Consider the following 19,868-nt stretch of genomic DNA (forward strand, 5'->3'; position numbering starts at 1 on the left):
GCATAAACTACCTGGGAATGTTAAGTGCATTCCATGGCCTTAAGTCATATTGTTCTGGGTTATATCACCAGCATGTTAGACTACAAATTGACAACACCGCTGTGGTAGCATATATCAACCATATGGGTGGAAACAAATCGACATTATGTGACAATCTGGCCAACACAATTTGGCAATAGTGTATCCAGAGAGAGATAATTGGATATCAGCTACCTACTTACCAGGTAAACTAAATTTAGTTGCAGACAACAGGTCACGCAAATTCAATGAAAACACTGAATGGATGTTGGATAAAAATGTATTTGCTGAAATTACAGCACGGTATGGAACACCAGATATCGATCTATTCGCATCCAGGCTCACACCAACTATTGAATTATGTTCATGGGAACCAGAACCTGGGGCAGTGGCAACAGATGCATTTTTGCTGCATTGGGGGATTGTTTATTTGTGCATTCCCTCCTTTCTGCCTCATCAGTCGGGTATTTAGGAATATACAGCAAGACTCCGCGTCTGGTATTTTGATAATACCCGATTGGCCTACTCAACCATGGGTCCCAGTGATACTCGACATGGTGTTAGAACCATGCATCACCATCCATCATAGACCTAATTTACTGGTTCATCCCGCAACAAGGGGAAGTTACCCATGTCATAATTATATAAACCAAATAATTTGTAGAGTTTGAAAGCACCTCTACTACACCTGGGACTGACAGACCAAACAGTGGATATTATTTCAGCGGCCCACAGACAGTCCACCAAAAAACAGTACTTGGTGTCATCAAGAAATGGGAAGTACTGTCACAACAATGAACATCACCCACAGATCTATGAATATCCCGTCTGTTCTGGAATTCCTGTCAAGCCTCCATTACAATGAGAGGCTCAGTCATAGTGCCATCAACTGAGCCAGAAGTGCTCTGTCAAAATACCTGTGGCAAGGAACAGAGCGGCATTCTGTTGGGACACACCCTGGTAAACAAACTCATGAGGGACATTTTTAATGTTAATCCCCCAAGAACCAGGTACTCCCAAATATGGGATGTGAGCATTGTACTGACCATGTTAAGAAACTGGTCTCCAGCTACAGCTCTGTCCCTACAGACACTGACTATGAAAGTAGTCATGCTGATGGCCTTGGTCACGGCACAAAGGGTCCAGTCACTACAGAAACTAAGGCTGGACAACATTACTATTTCATCTGGAAATTTAACTTTTCACATCAATGAATTAGTCAAACAGAACAGACAGGGGTCAGCAGGCCTAAAAAACAGAATTCAGGGCCTACCCGACAGATGATCATCTCTGTATTGTAACACACTTACTATTATATATGGAGTATACTAAGATCATCAGAGGGAAAAAAATGTCACTTTAAATCAGCTACAAACAGCCACTCAAAACAGTGACAGTCCAGACCATCTCTAGATGGCTAAAACAGGTCCTAATAAAGGCTGGACACTAGCATTTTAAATCTCACTCCACCAGGACTGCAGCTACATCGGCAGCTATGAAGTTGGATGTTCCTATAGACCAAATCCTCAAGACAGCAGGATGGTCAACGGAGAAAACTTTCCAACGATTTTATAACAAACCAGTCATTGAACCTGGAACATTTGCAGAAACAATTTTAAGTTCTGTAATATAATTTACCCCATAAATAGGCGCTATAATTTGGTGTTAATATATTTATCATTGGGTTTTCAATATCGTATTGATGTCTGATGATGTTAACACTATTCTCCCCATAATCAAGGCAAATGTGATGCATTGGCTCATTTCATCAGCATGAAATCACAGAGCTTTAAAATCTTCACGTAGTCACTCACGTGACTCCGAAGTGAAATAGTAAGATTAAACGAGAACTTACCAGTTTGAAGTTTGATCGTTATTTTATGAGATTCAGATTCAGATTCAGATTCAATTTTAATTGTCATTGTCAGTGTACAGTACAGAGACAACAAAATGCATTTAGCATCTCCCTGGAAGAGCGACATAGCAAACGATTTCGATAAATAATAATAAGTGTCCGGGGGGGGGGGCTGATTGGCAGTCACCGAGGTACGTTGTTGAGTAGAGTGACAGCCGCCGGAAAGAAGCTGTTCCTCGACCTGCTGGTTCGGCAACGGAGAGACCTGTAGCGCCTCCCGGATGGTAGGAGGGTAAACAGTCCATGGTTGGGGTGAGAGCAGTCCTTGGCGATGCTGCGCGCCCTCCGCAGACAGCGCTTGCTTTTGGACAGACTCAATGGAGGGGAGCGAGGAACCGGTGATGCGTTGGGCAATTTTCACCACCCTCTGCAATGCCTTCCGGTCGGAGACAGAGCAGTTGCCATACCATACTGTGATGCAGTTGGTAAGGATGCTCTCAATGGTGCAGCGGTAGAAGTTCACCAGGATCTGAGGAGACAGATGGACCTTCTTCAGTCTCCTCAGGAAGAAGAGACGCTGATGAGCCTTCTTGATCAGAGTAGAGGTATTGTGGGTCCAAGAGAGGTCATCGGAGATGTTGACTCCCAGGAACCTGAAGCTAGAAACACGTTCCACCTCCATCCCGTTAATGTGGATGGGGGTGTGCGTGCCGCCTCTGGACTTCCTGAAGTCTACAATGAGCTCCTTGGTCTTCTTGGAGTTAAGGGCCAGGTTGTTGTCAGCGCACCATGCTGCTAAGTGCTGGACCTCCTCCCTGTAGGCCAGCTCATCGTTGTTGCTGATGAGGCCAATCACTGTTGTATCATCTGCATACTTGATGATGGTGTTAGTACCATGTACAGGTGTGCAGTCATAGGTGAAGAGGGAGTAGAGGAGGGGGCTCAGCACACAGCCCTGTGGAACGCCGGTGTTCAGGGTGAGGGTTGAAGAGGTATGCTTGTCTAACCTCACAGACTGGGGTCTGTTGGTTAGAAAGTAAGGAGTAACGTTGAGGGATTACGTGCCCTCCACTCCCACCCTTAATCATATACTCAACTGGTATCTCTTCTCTAATCTTACTATGTTTAGTCATTACAGTTATCTGTGATTTCACACCGCTGCTTTGAAGAATGACACGCATGCGACCTGGCGGGGTTCTTAACGTAATCCCTTAACGTTACTCCTCATAAAATAATGATCAAACTTCAAACTGGTAAGTTCTCGTTTAATCTTACTATTTTCTTACACTAATTCATTTAAAATCTGGGATGCAAAATGACAAGTCTTGGATCTTGGTTGGCCATTTCTGCCTTCATTTTTTAAATACTGTTTTTTTCTTTATTATAATTTCCAGTGTTTGATTAATTTCCCTGAAATGTTTGGTATGCTACCTTTTATTTCACTATCTCTGTGAATACAAAATAATTATTGATTGTTATTTCCTTATTTTAATTGCAATTTTTAAAGGATTCATTTTACCTCTTATTCACCTTTTCTGATACATTAGCAAGCTCTTTTAGAATTAATCACAATTTTCTTTTAAAAAATCATTTTATTGCAGCTCTTGCTGCATTCTTTAGGGCTGCAATTTTCTTCAGCAGGTCCTGCTGCCCATAATCCCCTTTTCTTGGAACTTGTTTTCCCTGTATTTTAAAGAGTGGTCTTCCTGACCCATAAGGCCCTGGCACAGAGCAGCAGAGGACCCCTGGCAATAGCAGGGTCTCTATGGTATAACTGTCCTGTGTGTGGGCTGATTGGGATACACGCCCCATTTATAAAACTTGTAAGTTATTGGGGCAATTCCTCTAAAATTATGGAAGAACTCGGATAAGGACATGGTCATTTTGAAACAGACTGGCTGGCTGCAAAGGGAAAAAACCCCAATCCACAAATGAAGAACAAGTTTCGAACCTGTCTGTGGGCCTGGGCATTACACGACTGTGCGAATGGAGTGGGCAGGAAAGGCTGAGACGGAGATAACGAGATTATCTTGGATACACAAAGGAAAGAACCGAGCCTCAGCAGACGGGAATAAACAGCCCAACAGCAAAACATATCACCATTGTGGATGACCCATCCATTGGGACAATGGGAGCCCATCTAGGCGATGGGATAACGATCAGGCTGAGGGATCATGACATCAGCAAACCCCTTATCATCGGAAGCCTATTGTTCATGCCAGATCAAAACTGGGAATCATCAAAAGACCCTTTTGTCCAGAGGACCACCTGGGGGTTTCAAGGGAGAAACTCAGGTATAAAAAGCAGGAGTCAAGCCAGAACTTGTTCTCTCTTTCTGCTCTGCTGGAGGGCTCGTGACCCTGCATCAATCCAGCTGTAAGTACCCCAGTGACCTGGTGAAGTTCCCAAAATAGGATAGAGGTTGAGAGAAGAAGGGGAAAGGGGGGTGGACTTGCAAGTAATATTGTGTAAAGTAAGTTTTACGATGTGCCCGATAGTTTTCCTTCCATAGTCTTAGTTTAAAGCATAAGTTTAGCCACGTATTATGTAGTGTTGGTGAGATTCGATTTCTCATTGTTTATTAAAGCCTGTAAATTTTAGACTTGCTTTGAGTCCATCTTGGTTTCTGTTTTCTCTCATCAGCTCACTCTGGTCAAGTCAACCTTTTATCATATCCCACCATAATTCCGAGGTCTAGAACCCAGGGGAATCCCTTTTGTTGTATTCTCTCTCTTGGGAACCGCTCGAGTGGAGTGGTGGCCGTTTGACCCTCCGGCAAGGGAGAGAATAACTCGGGCAGTTGGGCCCGAAGTGGAGTAAAGGGAAACGAAACCCCTACAAACTCTACTGAAACATTTCATCCACTGCTTTGAAAACTGTCAATTCTGTCAAGAGTGTTTTCTTACTACGGTGGGGAGCATGTCAATACATAGCTAATGAGAGGGTAAGACCATTCTCCCATGTAGGTCCGTGGCTTGCCCCGGTAATGTGTTCTGGCCCATTATTTACCATTGTCGCACTTAATTTAATCAGTGGATCTCTTGCCACCCCCCCCCCTCCATACTGATACTGTAAGAAACCAACTTCTTCATGAACATCTTGCACAATGTTAAGATGTAATTTTCACCAGTAACAATATTGATTATGCAATTAAAATCAATTTCACCACAATCCTTTTAGATGTTGCTCAGCACTACTCAACACTAACCCAACAAATTTGCTCCCTTCCATATTTCTGGAATCCATCGCCCCTGACCCTCAGTCTGAAGAATGGTCTAGACCCGAAACATCACATATTCCTTCCCTCTAGAAATGCTGCCTGTCCCAGCATTTTGCGTCTATCTCTGCTCTTCCATTGACTGTGGTTTTGGTTGCTCTAGAGACTGTTTCTTGCACTAGGGCAGCAAGGTGGCACAGCGGTAGTTGCTGCCTTACAGCGCCAGAGATCCAGGTTCGATCGTGACTATGGGTGCTGTCTTTACCAAGACTGTGTGGTGTTTCTCCGGGTGCTCCAGTTTCCTCCCACACTCCAAAGATGAACATGTTTTTAGGTTCATTGGCTTAGTAAATTGTCCGTTGTGCGTGTAGGATAGTTTAAGTGTGTGGGGGTCGCTGTTCGGTGCGGACTTGATGGGACAAAGGGCCTGTTTCTGTGCTGTATCTCAAAACTAAACAAAACAAATAAACTATTATAGTTTACTTGCATTATGGCTGTCAATTTATTGTATTTTTGATTGTTATACATTATCTATGTGTTATTTCAGTTACAGGTCTGTTAAGCTGCTGGAGGTAAGAATTTGATTGTTCCATTGTTGGTACAGATAACAATTAAACATTCATGTCCTGACACAAGATCCTTATCAACACAATTACTTTCAAAACCATATAAAGTAGCCGATAGTAGATAATAAGACTACAAATGGTCCTGGAGGAGGGGTTTTGAGTGGAATAAATAGAAGGCTGCTGGGTGGAGGACTGCTAAAAGGTGCTCCAAAATAGAGCTTTGGAGGATGATCTGATGTTATCCAATGGTCTATCAAATAGTCAAGGAAGTTAGTATTTTCCTGGAGCTGAGAAATTTGGTAAACAAACGGTAACCCCATAAAGCTGGTTAATGTGATGCTGCCAGCCTCATAAAAATGTTCATCCCATCGGCAAGGATTAATGTGGTTGCCTGGACCTACTTGGTTAACTTAGAACTGCTGAGTTAGAGATGCATTGATATCAGGTTCAAGATTAAAGTGAAAATACTGATGTAGTTCCACAGTTCAATTTTAACCATTGATATTCAGTTTGCAATCCATCACCAAAACAACGATCCTTTTGAAAAGGGCTCCGTGATATTACTACATTCAACTATTTTATTGCTACCATTATGAAGCCTTCCAGAATAGCATTGTCCTTATAAGATGTTCTTGTCCTTAATAAGATGTTTTTGATTTTAGAGAGAAAAATAAATCTGAAAGCCTCATTCTTCCCATTCCCTAACAAGAAAACATTTACATCAAAATTGAGATTAATATCCCCCAGTACATGTAATTGAAAGATAAATCCATTCCGAATTTGTTGGTTGGCTTTCAACAACAAAATAATGAAATAACCAAATTAATTTAGGTTGTGACATGCCTGAGGTGGAGAAGCAAAAGAACAATAAGAAGCATGCGGTGCAAAGCCCAGACTCCTACTTCACGGATGTTAAGTGCCCTGGCTGCGATAAAATCACCGTTGTTTTCAAACACATTGTGATTTGAGTGCTATGTGTCAAATGTTCCACTGTAATCTGCTAGCCCAAGGGAGGAAAGGCAAGGATATACAATGTTGTCTCCTTCTGCAGGAAGCAACACTGACATGAAAGTAGACAAAAATGCTGAAGGAAATAGGCAAAGTTTCGGGTTGAGACCCTTCTTCAGACTGATGTGAGGGTGGGGGACGGGGGGACGGGGGGACGGGAAGAAGAAAGGAAGAGGTGGAGACAGTGGGCTGAGGGAGATCTGAGAAGGGGAGGAGAAAGCAGGGACTACCTGAAATTAGAGGTCAGTGTTCATACCACTGGGGTGTAAACTGGCCAAGCGAAATATGAGGTGCTAGACCATCAATTTATGGTGGTCTTCACTCTGGCCATGGAGGAGGCTCAGGACAGAAAGACCGGTTTCAGAATGGGAGGGGGAGTTAAAGTGCTGAGCCACTGGGAGATCAGGTAAGTTAATGTGAACCGAACGGAGGTGTTGGGCGAAACGATCGCCAAGCCTACACTTGATCTCACCGATGTAGAGCAGCTGACACCTAGAGCAACGAATGCAATAGATGAGGTTGGAGGAGGTGCAGGTAAACCTCTGCCGCACCTGGAAAGACTGCTAGGGTCCTTGAATGGAGTCAAGGGGGAGGTAAAGCGACAAGTGTAGCATCTCCTGCGGTTGCAAGGGCCAGTTCCAGGAGAGGAGTTGGTTTGGGTGAGAAGGGATGAATTGACCAGGGAGTTACGGAGGGAGCGGTCTCTGGGGAAAGCAGACAGGGGAGGAGTTGGGAAGATGTGGCCGGTGGTGGGATCCCGTTGGAAGTGGCGAAAATGTCGGAGGATTATTTGTTGTATGTGACGGCTGGTAGGGTGGAAGGTGAGGACAAGGGGGAGTCTGCCCTTGGTACAAGTGGGGGGATGGGGAATGAGAGCAGAGTTATGGGGTATAGAAGAGACCCTGGTGAGAGCCTCATCTATAGTCGAAGAGGGTAACCCCATTTCCCTGAAGAATGAGGACATCTCCGATGCCCTGGTGTGGAACACTTTAACCTGGGTGCAGATGTGGTGTAGACGGAAGGATTGGAAGTAGGGGATGGAGTTAGTGGTGAAATGGATGAAGTCAATGAGTTGTGTGTGAGTGCAGGAGGTAGCACCAATGCAGTCGTCGATGTAGCGGAGGTAGAGTTTGGGGATAGGACCCTGGTACGCCTTGAACAAAGATTGTTCGACGTACCTTACAAAGGGGCAGGCACAGCTAGGGCCCATGCGCGTGCCCATAGCTAGGTCTTGTATTTGGAGGAAATGGAAGGAGTCAACCGAAAAGTTGACATGAAAGTTGTCATTTGAGGAAGAGCAGGGCCACTTCCACAGCTGGCTGACAGGATGCTGCGTGTCACTGCTTTATCTGCTTGAAATCTGGACACTGTCTGCGGATGTCACTGCTGGAGTAGGAGGAGGTGCACCACTGTAGAACATAAAACACCAGATCAGGCCCTTCGGCCCACAATGTCTGTGTCAAATATGATGGCAAGTCCAAATCTTACCTCTCTGCACTTAATCCATATCCCTCCATTATGTGAATATCCATGTGCTTATCCAAAAGTCTCTTAAATGCCATTGTCATATCTGCCTCAACCACCCACCCCGGCAGCAAATTCCAAACTGTCATCACATTGTGGAATAAAAATTGCCCCACTCATCTCCTTTAAACTTTGCCCCACTTTGTTTAAATCTATGACACCTGTTATTTGATTTTTCCATCCCGGGAAAATGTTCTGACTGTCTATCCTATCTATGCCTCATAATTTTATATACTTCTATCAGGACTCCCATAACCTCTGGGGTTCTAGAGAAAACAGTATGTTGAGTTTTTACTGATGAGTACACAGAATATAATGCAGTTGATTCTGGCTTAATATGATGGCATAAAACGGATGACATTAAGTACACAAGTCCCTTTCATATTTGCTTTGTTTGATTCATGCTTGATTTACTATTATCTGCTTTGCACCAGAGTACAATGTCGAAAGTATGTTGTTGTGAGTGAATTGTGACAGCTCCTCTGCTGGGTAATAGAATGCAATTAATTTACAGTTAACCTCGTGTTCTTAATAAATATGCTGGGGTGGACTGGCTACCTCTTATGATAAAAAAAAATACAAAGGTTGAACTTACCTTGATGCAATGGTGTAGAACAGATGATAACAATTCAGCTGCCTGTTTTGCATCACTCCTCTCATGGATAGTAAATACAATACTAGTTTTAAGCCTGGGTGCTGAATCAATGTGGCTGCTTCCACACTTTCTTGTTAATCCTGGCTAAATTGGAGAGGCTAGGACTTCAAAATGGAGTAAAAGCTTCAGGGCTGCTGGGAGATTTGTTCAATTTGGAATTGCTCTCTGCAGAGCTGGGACAAGCTGCGGAGTGGTGCCAGTGTGTCTAGAGCCTAGATACAATTTGCAAGAAATGAATAAAGAAATCTGCAGACCCTGTCAATTAGCTGCAAAATGCATAGAATGGATTGGATGGCTGCAAACCGGACATACACCTTGTAAATAATTGTAAATAATGTTGCAGAGTTCAACTTTGCCGAGTGTTGATTGGATGAGGTATTGAGCCTTGTCTGGGTTTCTTGCAGATTAGGGTAAATGTTTCTAAATTGGCTTCCTTACGAAGTCTGGTTTGAATACAATGTATTGAGCTGCTGTATAATTGGGTTAGGGAAATGTCTCTTATGTATGGGGTTAATCAATATCTGTAATTGGGTTATTAAGAGACCACCCCCATGTGGTTCGGACCCTCGAGGTCCCGGGACATATAAAAGTCCGCTACCATGAGGTCCAGCATCGAACTTCTGGGAGCGAGCTTGGGACTGCATGACTTTCTGGAGTGTCTCTGTCTGAGCGAGGCCTCGAGTACTTCAACAGGCAGATATGAGGATCGAACCCGCGGTGGGATAGGTACAGTAGTTGAACTGTAATGCGCTTTTGTTAAAATATAATTTAGTTGTTTAAAGAGCTTGATTACTGAAACTAGACTGGGGGGAAGCTTAGAAATGAGCAATTTCCATTGGGGCCTCGTCCAGGATCTCAAAAGACCCCCAAACACGTTTGCGATAAAGGGTGCTGAGCTGTTTCGATCGCGAGTGCAGAAATCGGGCCCATGGTGCAGTTTACGCATTGATTTTCGGCACTTCGTTAGTCGGAGCAGATCGATCATTCGCGGGCTTGGGAAAGGGTCTAATCAAGATAATTACAGCAGTCTAGCAAGCACGGGGGAGTGGTTGGCATGCCTTTGGGTTTGGGGCGCATAAAACCAGGGTGGGGTTAGAGGCCGTTTCCTGGGTTAGAGTCCCAAAACATTGGTCATAGTTGGCAGACTGCTGCTGTTTTAACGACAGTCAAACGTGCTTCATTCGGCGAGAAGTGGCCCAGGGCTAGACTTGGGATCCAAATCAGTGAGGTATTGAAAAACAGGTCTTGCCTTCAATCGGATCTTTGCCAGGAGCGCGAATTGAAAAGGTGCGCTCTGAAAATCGGCATTGATAACTCACAGTGTGAAGCAGCTAGGCGCTGGGTCCTTGGTGCCCAGCAGAGAGGAGTGTCTGTATGAAGGTATCTGAGTATCTCCCTGAAGTGAGGGATGAAGAAGCTTGAGAAGGTCCTGGGCTTGGATGGACAGAGTATAAAATAATCCAGTCTGTTCAAGAATTCAACTGGGCAATTTATTTTGATTCGAGAGCCCGCGTAGAAGAGATATGCACTAAAATTAGGAGTTTGAGTCTATATTTGCAAAGCCAAATTTTCAAATACTGAATTTCAAATTGAAGTTCTGCCAGTAAGGTGGAATTCCAATTCCTGAATACAGAACTTAGGAGTTAGTGCATGTCCATGATCGATTCTGAATCGCGGCAGATCAACAGTGAATAGTAACCGTCTGGTCAATTGTTGACTAGTACCTGATAGCGAAGAGTATCTGAGAGACGGGAACCTGTTTACTTGATGAAAAGTAATCCGAATAGCGAAGGGTACCCCTAATTCTGTCGAACTTAGAGAGGAGGGATAGAGATCCCCCTATAGAAGTCCAGTCTTAGCAGAGGGATAGTAACATTCGGGAGGAAAAGTAGTCATTTAAGCAGTTGTGCCCCTCAGCAAAGAGCAAATTAGGAAGGGGAAATTCTTCGGTATCCGAGAGAGAGGTTCACTGCGTGATAAAGCGTGACGCAACGTCGAGATCGAGTGTTCGTGATCTGTGCACTAGTACTTTAAATCATTTTATAAATTGTAAAAATCTAGCTTTTCGTATTGTTATATGATCCGGATTTTGTAAATATTCTATGTATGTAAATAAATTTAGAGTGTATCAAGGATTAAAAGTTAAGATTTAGATCGTGTTAAGTCCATGGACCGTCATTTGTGTTGCTGCTTTTGCGAGTGTTTATGGATTTAGAAACTTGAAGTAAGAATGTGCTTAAGCTAAATATTCGTATTTGTTTAACATTGTATTGTGAGAATCTGAATCGGGGTGGATCGATCAGGGTTTGTACTCCTTCGATCGCTGCAGCGGGGGAGAAGTCATCCCACTGATTGATTGTGCCACGACGAAGATTTCTTAGAGTGTGTGATTTATAATAAACAAATGTTTGTAGTTTATTTAGGTGTGTGGTTGTGCCTGATAGTGATAGGTAGCGTGTTATCCTGCTTATGGACGGTGTTACTTACGTGTCTGAAGATCATTTTTGGATGTTTTGGTTGAGGATTAAATGAGTGTGGGAGTGTGTTTGATTGTGTTTGGATGTGTTTGAATTTTCCCTGAAGTACTCTGATTCTTGAGTGACTGTGGATAGAGAAAGTTATAAGGTTGAGAGTGTGTGGACATGGGAAATAGAAGAAGAATTTGAATAAGGGAATACGATTGGTGGAGCAAAGGAGTAATGAGTAGCAAGGCTGCGATCGCTTTGAACCATTAGCCATTGTCTAGGAGCAAGCTTGGTAAATTTAATGATCAAAAGGAATGATTTAAAATTCTGTTTCAGGTGTTCGGAAGCATGGCGAATAATGTAGATTGAGATGGAACAGAAGAGGAAAAGAGCCCATTGCAACTAATGTGTAATGAGTTTCCTCCTAAGGCAGAGAAATTAAGAAATTTATCTGGAGCATTAAATAAGAAATTAGTAAATAAGCTATGGCCACCGGGGGAAATTAGAACAGTGAGTGGAATAAAATACATAGAACTGATCATTTGGCAGCATAGTAATAACAAAGGTGCAAAATAATTAATAGGATTATGGAGAAAATATTTTTAGGATCGGAAGGCGAATAAGGAGGTTAAGAGAATGGCTAGTTGGGAAAAAGCGATCGCTAAACTTGGATTAGAACTAAAAGAAGGTAAAGTAGATCGACCTCCAGGCAGTGGTAAGGGCAGGAGTGGAGATGAAGGGAAACACTCAGAACCAGGGAAAGGTGGATCTCCTGGAAGAAAAGTAGTCCCTGTAAAATTAAAGATTAGGAATCCGATGGTTAGTGCTGACTTCGAGGGGGAAGAAGATTAATATTTAGAAGAGTGGACAAAAATTAATGCCAGTGGAAGTTTACAGCTCCCACCATGTCCTCTTGCGTTTCCGAGGCTTCACTAGCACCGTGTATGACTTATGTCCATAATAAATATTTTAGGTCTGCAGAATCTATAACAACTCCTGCAGATTCTATATCTGAACAGGTTCTACCAACAGCAGATACTCAGGTACCAGATCCTTCAATCCTATCCACACCATCATTGATAGATCGTCCAGTAGAACAAAACGGTTAGCTCCGGTGTTTAAAAAAAGAAAGGTATGTTAGATATAGTGCAACCGCAGGAATATTTCTGTGAGCCACACCTAGACAGATTACTCGAGTAGAAAATAATGATTTATTTGGGCCGTATTGGGAAACCCATAGTGAACAGGAAGATTTATCTGAGGGTGAGACAGTGATTTTAGATACTGAAATAGACTTCGACATAACCGAAAGCTTACAAATTGAACAGGTATCCTATAGACAGTTACCAGTCCAGAATCCACAATCCAGATTCAAACTTTATTGTCATTGCGCAGTGTACAGTACAGAGACAACGAAAGGCAGTTAGCATCAACCTAGAAGAGCGACAAAGAAGGGAAGGAAGTAAAGGAAGGAATTGATACAGCAGATTCGGCCAGCGCAGTGAATATGAATAATCCCCGTGCCATAGACGCCCATATGCTGTGGAAACCCCATGAAATAATGGCAGCACAAAACAGAATCCCCGATAGGAAGAAGTCAACTGCTGCCTTTATAGAGTATTTGCAAACCACAATGCGTGTATATCATGCAGATTTCCGGGACGTGGGAGACCATACAATAGATAATTACTCCAGCTGAGAATACCGAATTTCTAGTAGCCCTAGGACACCCGATTTATGAAACATTGGCAAACACAGTAATTGATGACAGTGCAAGAGAAGAGGCTGTCATAACGGCCCTTGCAAAAATGTTTCAGAAACCAGGCGATTTAAGTCAAGTTCTGGAAATAAAACCAGGGATGGGTGAAGGAGCAGACAAATTTCTAGACCGTGTTTCAAAATTATATATGGACCGTTCAGGTGATCTAGACTATTAGAATGGAGCAAGTACCCCTCAATATTGTGCTATCTTGTTGAATTGTCTCCCCAATAAATTAGCCGATTTAATTCAAACCGATAACAGGAACTGGTCTGAGAACCGAGCCAGTCAGGCAGCCAGAGCTATGAGATATTATTGGAAGGAAGGTTGAAGAAAAACTAAGGGGCAATAAAGAAAGTAAGAATAGGAACATAGTAGCTACCATGAGATGGGATCGCAAGTACGGAATGGAAATGGCACTAGGGAGAGAAGAAACAAACTTACTGTGCAGGAGGGACGGGAGCGCGGAAACAAGATATTATATTAATGTGTTACTGAGTTGGTGCCTGCAGGCCAGTATATCGATGAGACACTAACTGGGGAGTGAGGTAAAAGAATGCACAGACCCCTTAAGAACGGGAAGAAGACAGCAAAAGGTAATGTAGCTCCCCAGAAACAGGTGACCAGTAGGAGGAACTGATACTGTCCTGCCCCTTTAAGCGATTCGGGAAGGCCAGCATGCTGAGCAAATTGCTCCTCAGTATCCCCACTCCCTAATAACTGAAACTACCATCAGAAAAGAAGAAGAAGCAGACCTACCCTAGTGCCCAACTTTAATATCACCTAGCTATTGGAGAAAGAAAAGGAAGGAGAATAAAGAAGACTTTTATCATCTTCAAAAGAAACAACACTGACAACTCATAATGACTATTGGGATAGATCCTCTTTTGAATTGTATCTGAATAAAAATGAATTATTCTGTGGTTCAGGGCAACGTACTCACTTTGCGTCAAAATTTAGTTATAAGTAAATTGATTTTAAGAGGGCTTAAGGGATACAGTCTTAAAATTGGTAGATAATTGACTGTTAATTTGACATTCTTCTCTTGTCTCACTCGTAGGAGGATAGTTGAAGATAGGACTGGACTATTTAGCTACTATCAAGGAAGGGACAGACCCAAGCAGATATCAGGAATTAAAAGGCCAAATCATTGGATGGATTTAAGAGAGAGTTAGATAGAGCTCTAGGGGCGAGTGGAATCAAGGGATATGGGGAGAAGGCAGGCTTGGGTTATTGATTGGGGACGATCAGCCATGATCACAATGAAGGGCTGAATGGCCTCCTCCTGTGCCTATTTTCTAGGTTTCTAAAACATACCCTGGAAACGTAAGGTGGTAGTATAAAATTATTAGGTAGAATGAAAATGTATAAGTTCCCTCGGAAAATCAATACTAACCATTCAGGAGAGTTACATAGAGCTAAGAAGAAGTAGTACATGAGAACCCCGAGAGAGAACAAAGCCAACATAGTAAAGAGTCGATATAGTATAGAACCAACATAGTAGAGAATCAACATAGTAATGAGTTACCATAGTGATGAGGTATACATAAATAAAAAGAGGTACTGGAGGTACTTAGTAAACTTTAGAAGAAACATGAATAAGTATTGAGAATAGCAGAGCCATGCATATTTGCCAGATAGTTTGAATTGTTTAACCGTTAATGGTTAAGCAGCTTCTATTATCAAGGTGGAAAGAAATTGTCCCTGGATTTGTCATTCTTGATTGGATTTATGATGAAATTGATAGCATATGGAAATTGATTGTTTCAATTTGAACAGCTGGGAATTCCACAGGAATTGGAAGGGAATTGTATTATCGGCTACAATGCTATGGAATGAAAAGGATGAGATGGACACTGACATTTGAAATAGTAAATTGAAGGCTAATACTGAATTTGGTTGAATTGTAATATGTATCATGGCTTGCTTTAGTCACGCCTGTAGGGAAATCTGGACTGAACCAAGTTGAAATTTATATGATTACCCGTCATCAGATATACATATTATACCATCGTGTGAGAACGGAGAAGGCTAATTAGTCTTGATCCTAGAATAATGAAAAGTATGTTAGGGAATAGGGATCTAGTAATAGGGTAATATAATAGGTTGGAATTGGGTTAGCATTGCAGAATTATAGCAAATGTATGGGACAGCATGATGGTAACTTGCTTTGTCCCAAGTTTTTCAGGATTTTTTAAGGTTTAGGTTCGACTGTGGAAGGTGATGGAAGACTGGGCAGCAACATGGATGGAGGGAATTCACGCCCATGAAAACTCAGGAGGTGAAGACTCCTCAGACAGAACCTGTGAAGATATGCTCATGAAAACTCGGGACGCTTGATAAGATTCTGGGAAGAAACATCATCAGATAGATAGATGGAAAATATCATCAGACAGATAGATGGAACATGTAAAGCACATATGGATATCTGGTTAGCTGATTATTGAGCCATTTGGTAATCATAAATGATGTGTTATCATATATGATATAAAGGAAGGAATGTTAATCCTTGCTAAATTGGAGAGGCTAGGACTTCAAAATGGGGTAAAAAAGCTTCAGGGCTGCTGGGAGATTTGGTCAATTTGGAATAGCACTCTGCAAAGCTGGGACAAGCTGCAGAGTGGTGCCAGTGCATCTGGAACCTAGATACAACTTGCAAGAAAATAATAAGAACATCTGCAGACCATGTCAAGTAGGTGTAAAATGCATAGAATGGATTGGATGGCTGCAAACCAGACATACACCTTGTAAATAATTGTAAATAATGTTGCAGAGTTCTCCTCTGCCAAATGTTGATTGGATGAGGTATTGAGCCTTGTCTGGGTTTCTTGCAGTTCAGGGTAAATGTTTTTAAGTTGGCTTCCTTGTGAAGTCCGGTTTGAATACAATGTATTGAGCTGCTGTATTATTGGGTTAGGGAAATGTCTGGTATGTTTGGGATTAATCGATATATGTAATTGGGTATTAAGAGACCACCCCCATGTGGTTCGGCCCCTTGAGGTCCCGGGACATATAAATGTCCACTACCTCAAGTTCCAGCATCGATCTTCTGGGAAAACGCTTGGGACTGTGTAACTTTCTGGAGTGTCTCTGTCTGAGCAAGGCCTAGAGGGCTTTAACAGGCTTATATGAGGATCGAGCACATGGTGGGATAGGTACAGTGGTTGAACTGTAATGTGCTTTTGTTAAAATAAAATGTAGTTGTTTCATGTGCTTGATTCAGTGTTTTTACTGAAACTGGACTGGGGGGAAGCTTAGGAATGAGCAATTTACATTCTCACTGGATCACATTCTACCCTGATAACTAAATAGTAGATTGATTCGAACAAGATATAGGATTTAATAGGAACAATGAATATTTGCAGCATAGGAGCCAAATCGACATGGCATATACAGGTACATGAATGTTATTGCCAGCATGATTTATAAAGGTAAAATTCAGTTAAATTTTGAAAATGGTTTTCAGTGTTCTGTTAATGTGGTCTGAGAAAATGAACTAATAATTAACTCAGTGGTTAATTTGCTTTAAACATGGGCACAAAAGTGATTTAGCTTGTGTGGAACTATTCTGTCAAAGGGAGAAACAATATCTTAAAATGCTAAAAAGTAATTAAAAATAAATAACTGAGAACCAAGAACCTGATGGTCACTCTGGCAGAGCTCCAGAATTCCTCTGTGGAGATGGGAGAACCTTCCAGAAAGACAACTATATCTGCAGCACTCCACCAATCAGGTCTTTATGGTAGAGTGGCCAGTGGGAAGCCACACCTCAGTAAAAGGCACATAAAAGGCACATGATAGCCCGTTTGGAGTTTGTCAAAAGGCATGAGAAACAAGATTCTCTGGTGTGATGAAACAAAGATTGAACTATTTGGCCTGAATGCCAAGTGTCACGTCTGGAGGAAACCAGGCACCGCTCATCACCTGGCCAATACCATACCTACGGTGAAGCATATTGATGGCAGCATCATGCTGTGGGGATGTTTTTCACTGGCAGGAACTGGGAGACTAGTCAGGATCGGGAGAAAGATGAATGGAGCAAAGTACTGAGAGATCCTTGGTGAAAACCTACTCCAGAGCATTCTGGACCTAAGACTGGGGCAGAGGTGCACCTTCCAACAGGACAATGACCCTAAGCACACAGCCAAGACAACGCAGGACGGCGTTGTGATAAGTCTGTGAATATCCTTGAGTGGCCCAGCCAGAGCCTGACTTGAACCCAATCGAACATTTCTGGAGGGACCTGAAAATAGCAGTGCATCCACGCTAAATAGACAATAGAAAATAGTCAATAGACAATAGGTGCAGGAGTAGGCCATTTGGCCCTTCAAGCCAGCACCGCCATTCAATGTGATCATGGCTGATCATCCCCAATCAGTACCCCGTTCCTGCCTTCTCCCCATATCCACTGACTCCACAATTTTTAAGAGCCCTATCTAGCTCTCTCTTGAAAGCATCCAGAGAACCTGCCTCCACCGCCCTCTGAGGCAGAGAATTCCACAGACTCACCACTCTGTGAGAAAAAGTGTTTCCTCATCTCAGTTCTAAATGGCTTACTCCTTATTCTTAAACTGTGGCCCCTGGTTCTGACTCCCCCAACATCGGGAACATGTTTCCTGCCTCTAGTGTGTCCAAGCCCTTAACAATCTTATGTTTCAATGAGATCTCCTCTCATCCTTCTAAACTCCAGAGTGCACAAGCCCAGCTGCTCCATTCTCTCAACGTATGACAATCCCGCCATCCCGGGAATTAACCTTGTAAACGTACGCCACACTCCCTCAATAGCAAGAATGTCCTTCCTCAAATAAAGGTACCAAAACTGCGCACAATACTCCTGGTGTGGTCACACTAGGGCTCTGTACAACTGCAGAAGGACCTCTTTGCTCCTATATTAGATTCCTCTTGTTATAAAGGCCAACATGTCATTCGCTTTCTTCACTGCCTGCTGTACCTGCATGCTTACTTTCATAGACTGATGTACAAGGACCCCCAGATCCCGTTGTACTTCCACTTTTCCCAACTTGACTGGCCCATTCACCCAGCCTGTCCAAATCACCCTGCATTCTCATAGCATCCTCCTCACAGTTCACACTGCCACCTAGTTTTGTGACATCTGCAAATTTGCTAATGTTACTTTGAATCCCTTCATCCAAATCATTGATGTATATTGTAAACAGCTGCAGTCCCAGCACCGAGCCTTGCGGTACCCCACTAGTCACTGCCTGCATTTCTGAAAGGGGCCCGTTAATCCCTACTCTTTGTTTCCTGTCTGCTAACCACTTCTCTATCCATGTCAGCACTCTACGCCCAATACCATGTGCCCTAATTTTGTCCACTAAACTCCTATGTGGGTGGGTCCTTATCAAATGCTTTCTGAAAGTTCAGGTACACTACATCCACTGGCTCTCCCTTGACCATTTTCCTAGTTACATCGTTAAAAAATTCCAGAAGATTAGTCAAGCATGAATTCCCCTTCATAAATCTATGCTGACTAGGACCGATCCTGTTACTGCTATCCAAATGTGCGGCTATCTCATCTTTTATAATTGACTCCAACATCTTCCTCACCACCAATGTCGGGCTAACTGGTCTATAATTCCTCGTTTTCTCTCTCCCGCCTTTCTGAAAAAGGCGGGAGAGAAAAACCTGTCAGAGCTTGTGAGGATCCGCAGAGGATGGGAGAAATTACCCAAATACAGGTGTGCCAAGCTTGAAGCGTCATACCCTCAAGTGTAATCAGTGCCAAAGGTGCCTCAATAACGTACTGAGTAAAGGATCTGAATACTTATGTAAATGTGATATTTCAGTAATTTATTTTTAATTACTTTGCCAAAATTTCTTAACACCGGTTTTCACTTTTTTATTATGGGGTATTGTGTTTAGATTGATGATTAAAAAAATGAATTTAATCCAATTTAGAATAAGATTGTAACGTAACAAAATGTGGAAAATGTGAAGGAGTCTGAACACTTTCTGAATGCATTGTACAGTAGGGACAAATTTACATTTATACCAAGCCAATTAACCTACAAACCTGTATGTCTCTTGAGTGTGGGAGGAAACCAAAGATCTCAGAGAAAACCCACGCAGGTCACTGGGAGAATGAGCAAACGCCGTACAGACAGCACCCATTGTGAGGATCGAACCCAGGTCTTTGGCGCTGTAAATTGTTGTGTTGGTGCAGAGGAAGCCGACCGCCTAATATGTAAAGGCACAATTACCTAAAATAACAGAAACTCTTACCCTAGTGGTTGAATTATAATGTAGCAGATTTTGAATGACATGCTTAGAAATTTAATTGCCTACCACTTTACTTTATGTTTAATTTTTAGTTTAGTTTAGAGATACAGTGCGGAAAAGGGCCTTCGGCCCACCGGGTCCATGCCGACCAGCGATCCCCGCATATTAACACTATCCTACACACACACGAGGGACAATTTTTACATTTACCAAGCTAATTAACCTACATACTTGTACATCTTTGGAGTGTGGGAGGAAACCGAATATCTTGGAGAAAACCCACACAGGTCACGTGGAGAATGTAAAAGTTCCCTACAGTCGGGATCAAACCCGGGTCTCCGGCACTGCATTCGCTGTAAGGCAGCAACTCTACCGTTGCGCCACCGTGCCACTCTACGAGATCCATGTTACTGAAAATCAGTGTAACCCTGAGTAAATCATATTTGCAACCATTTCCAGATCAAATCATTTATATCATGAATATTTTCTGGTGTTCATAAGTTCATACAGTGCCCTCCATAATGTTAGGGACAAAGACCCAAATTGGGGACTATGCTTAAA

At 42.7% G+C, this 19,868-nt stretch overlaps 1 pseudogene; it reads left to right on the forward strand.

The window, feature by feature from the left end:
* The first annotated feature begins 176 nt into the window (after positions 1-176).
* LOC129697992 (40S ribosomal protein S27-like) lies at positions 177-6,720 on the forward strand (annotated as a pseudogene).
* The last annotated feature ends 13,148 nt before the right edge of the window (positions 6,721-19,868 follow it).

This window comes from Leucoraja erinacea, chromosome 6, assembly GCF_028641065.1.
Source record: "Leucoraja erinacea ecotype New England chromosome 6, Leri_hhj_1, whole genome shotgun sequence".
In the NCBI taxonomy this organism is placed as follows: domain Eukaryota; kingdom Metazoa; phylum Chordata; class Chondrichthyes; order Rajiformes; family Rajidae; genus Leucoraja; species Leucoraja erinaceus.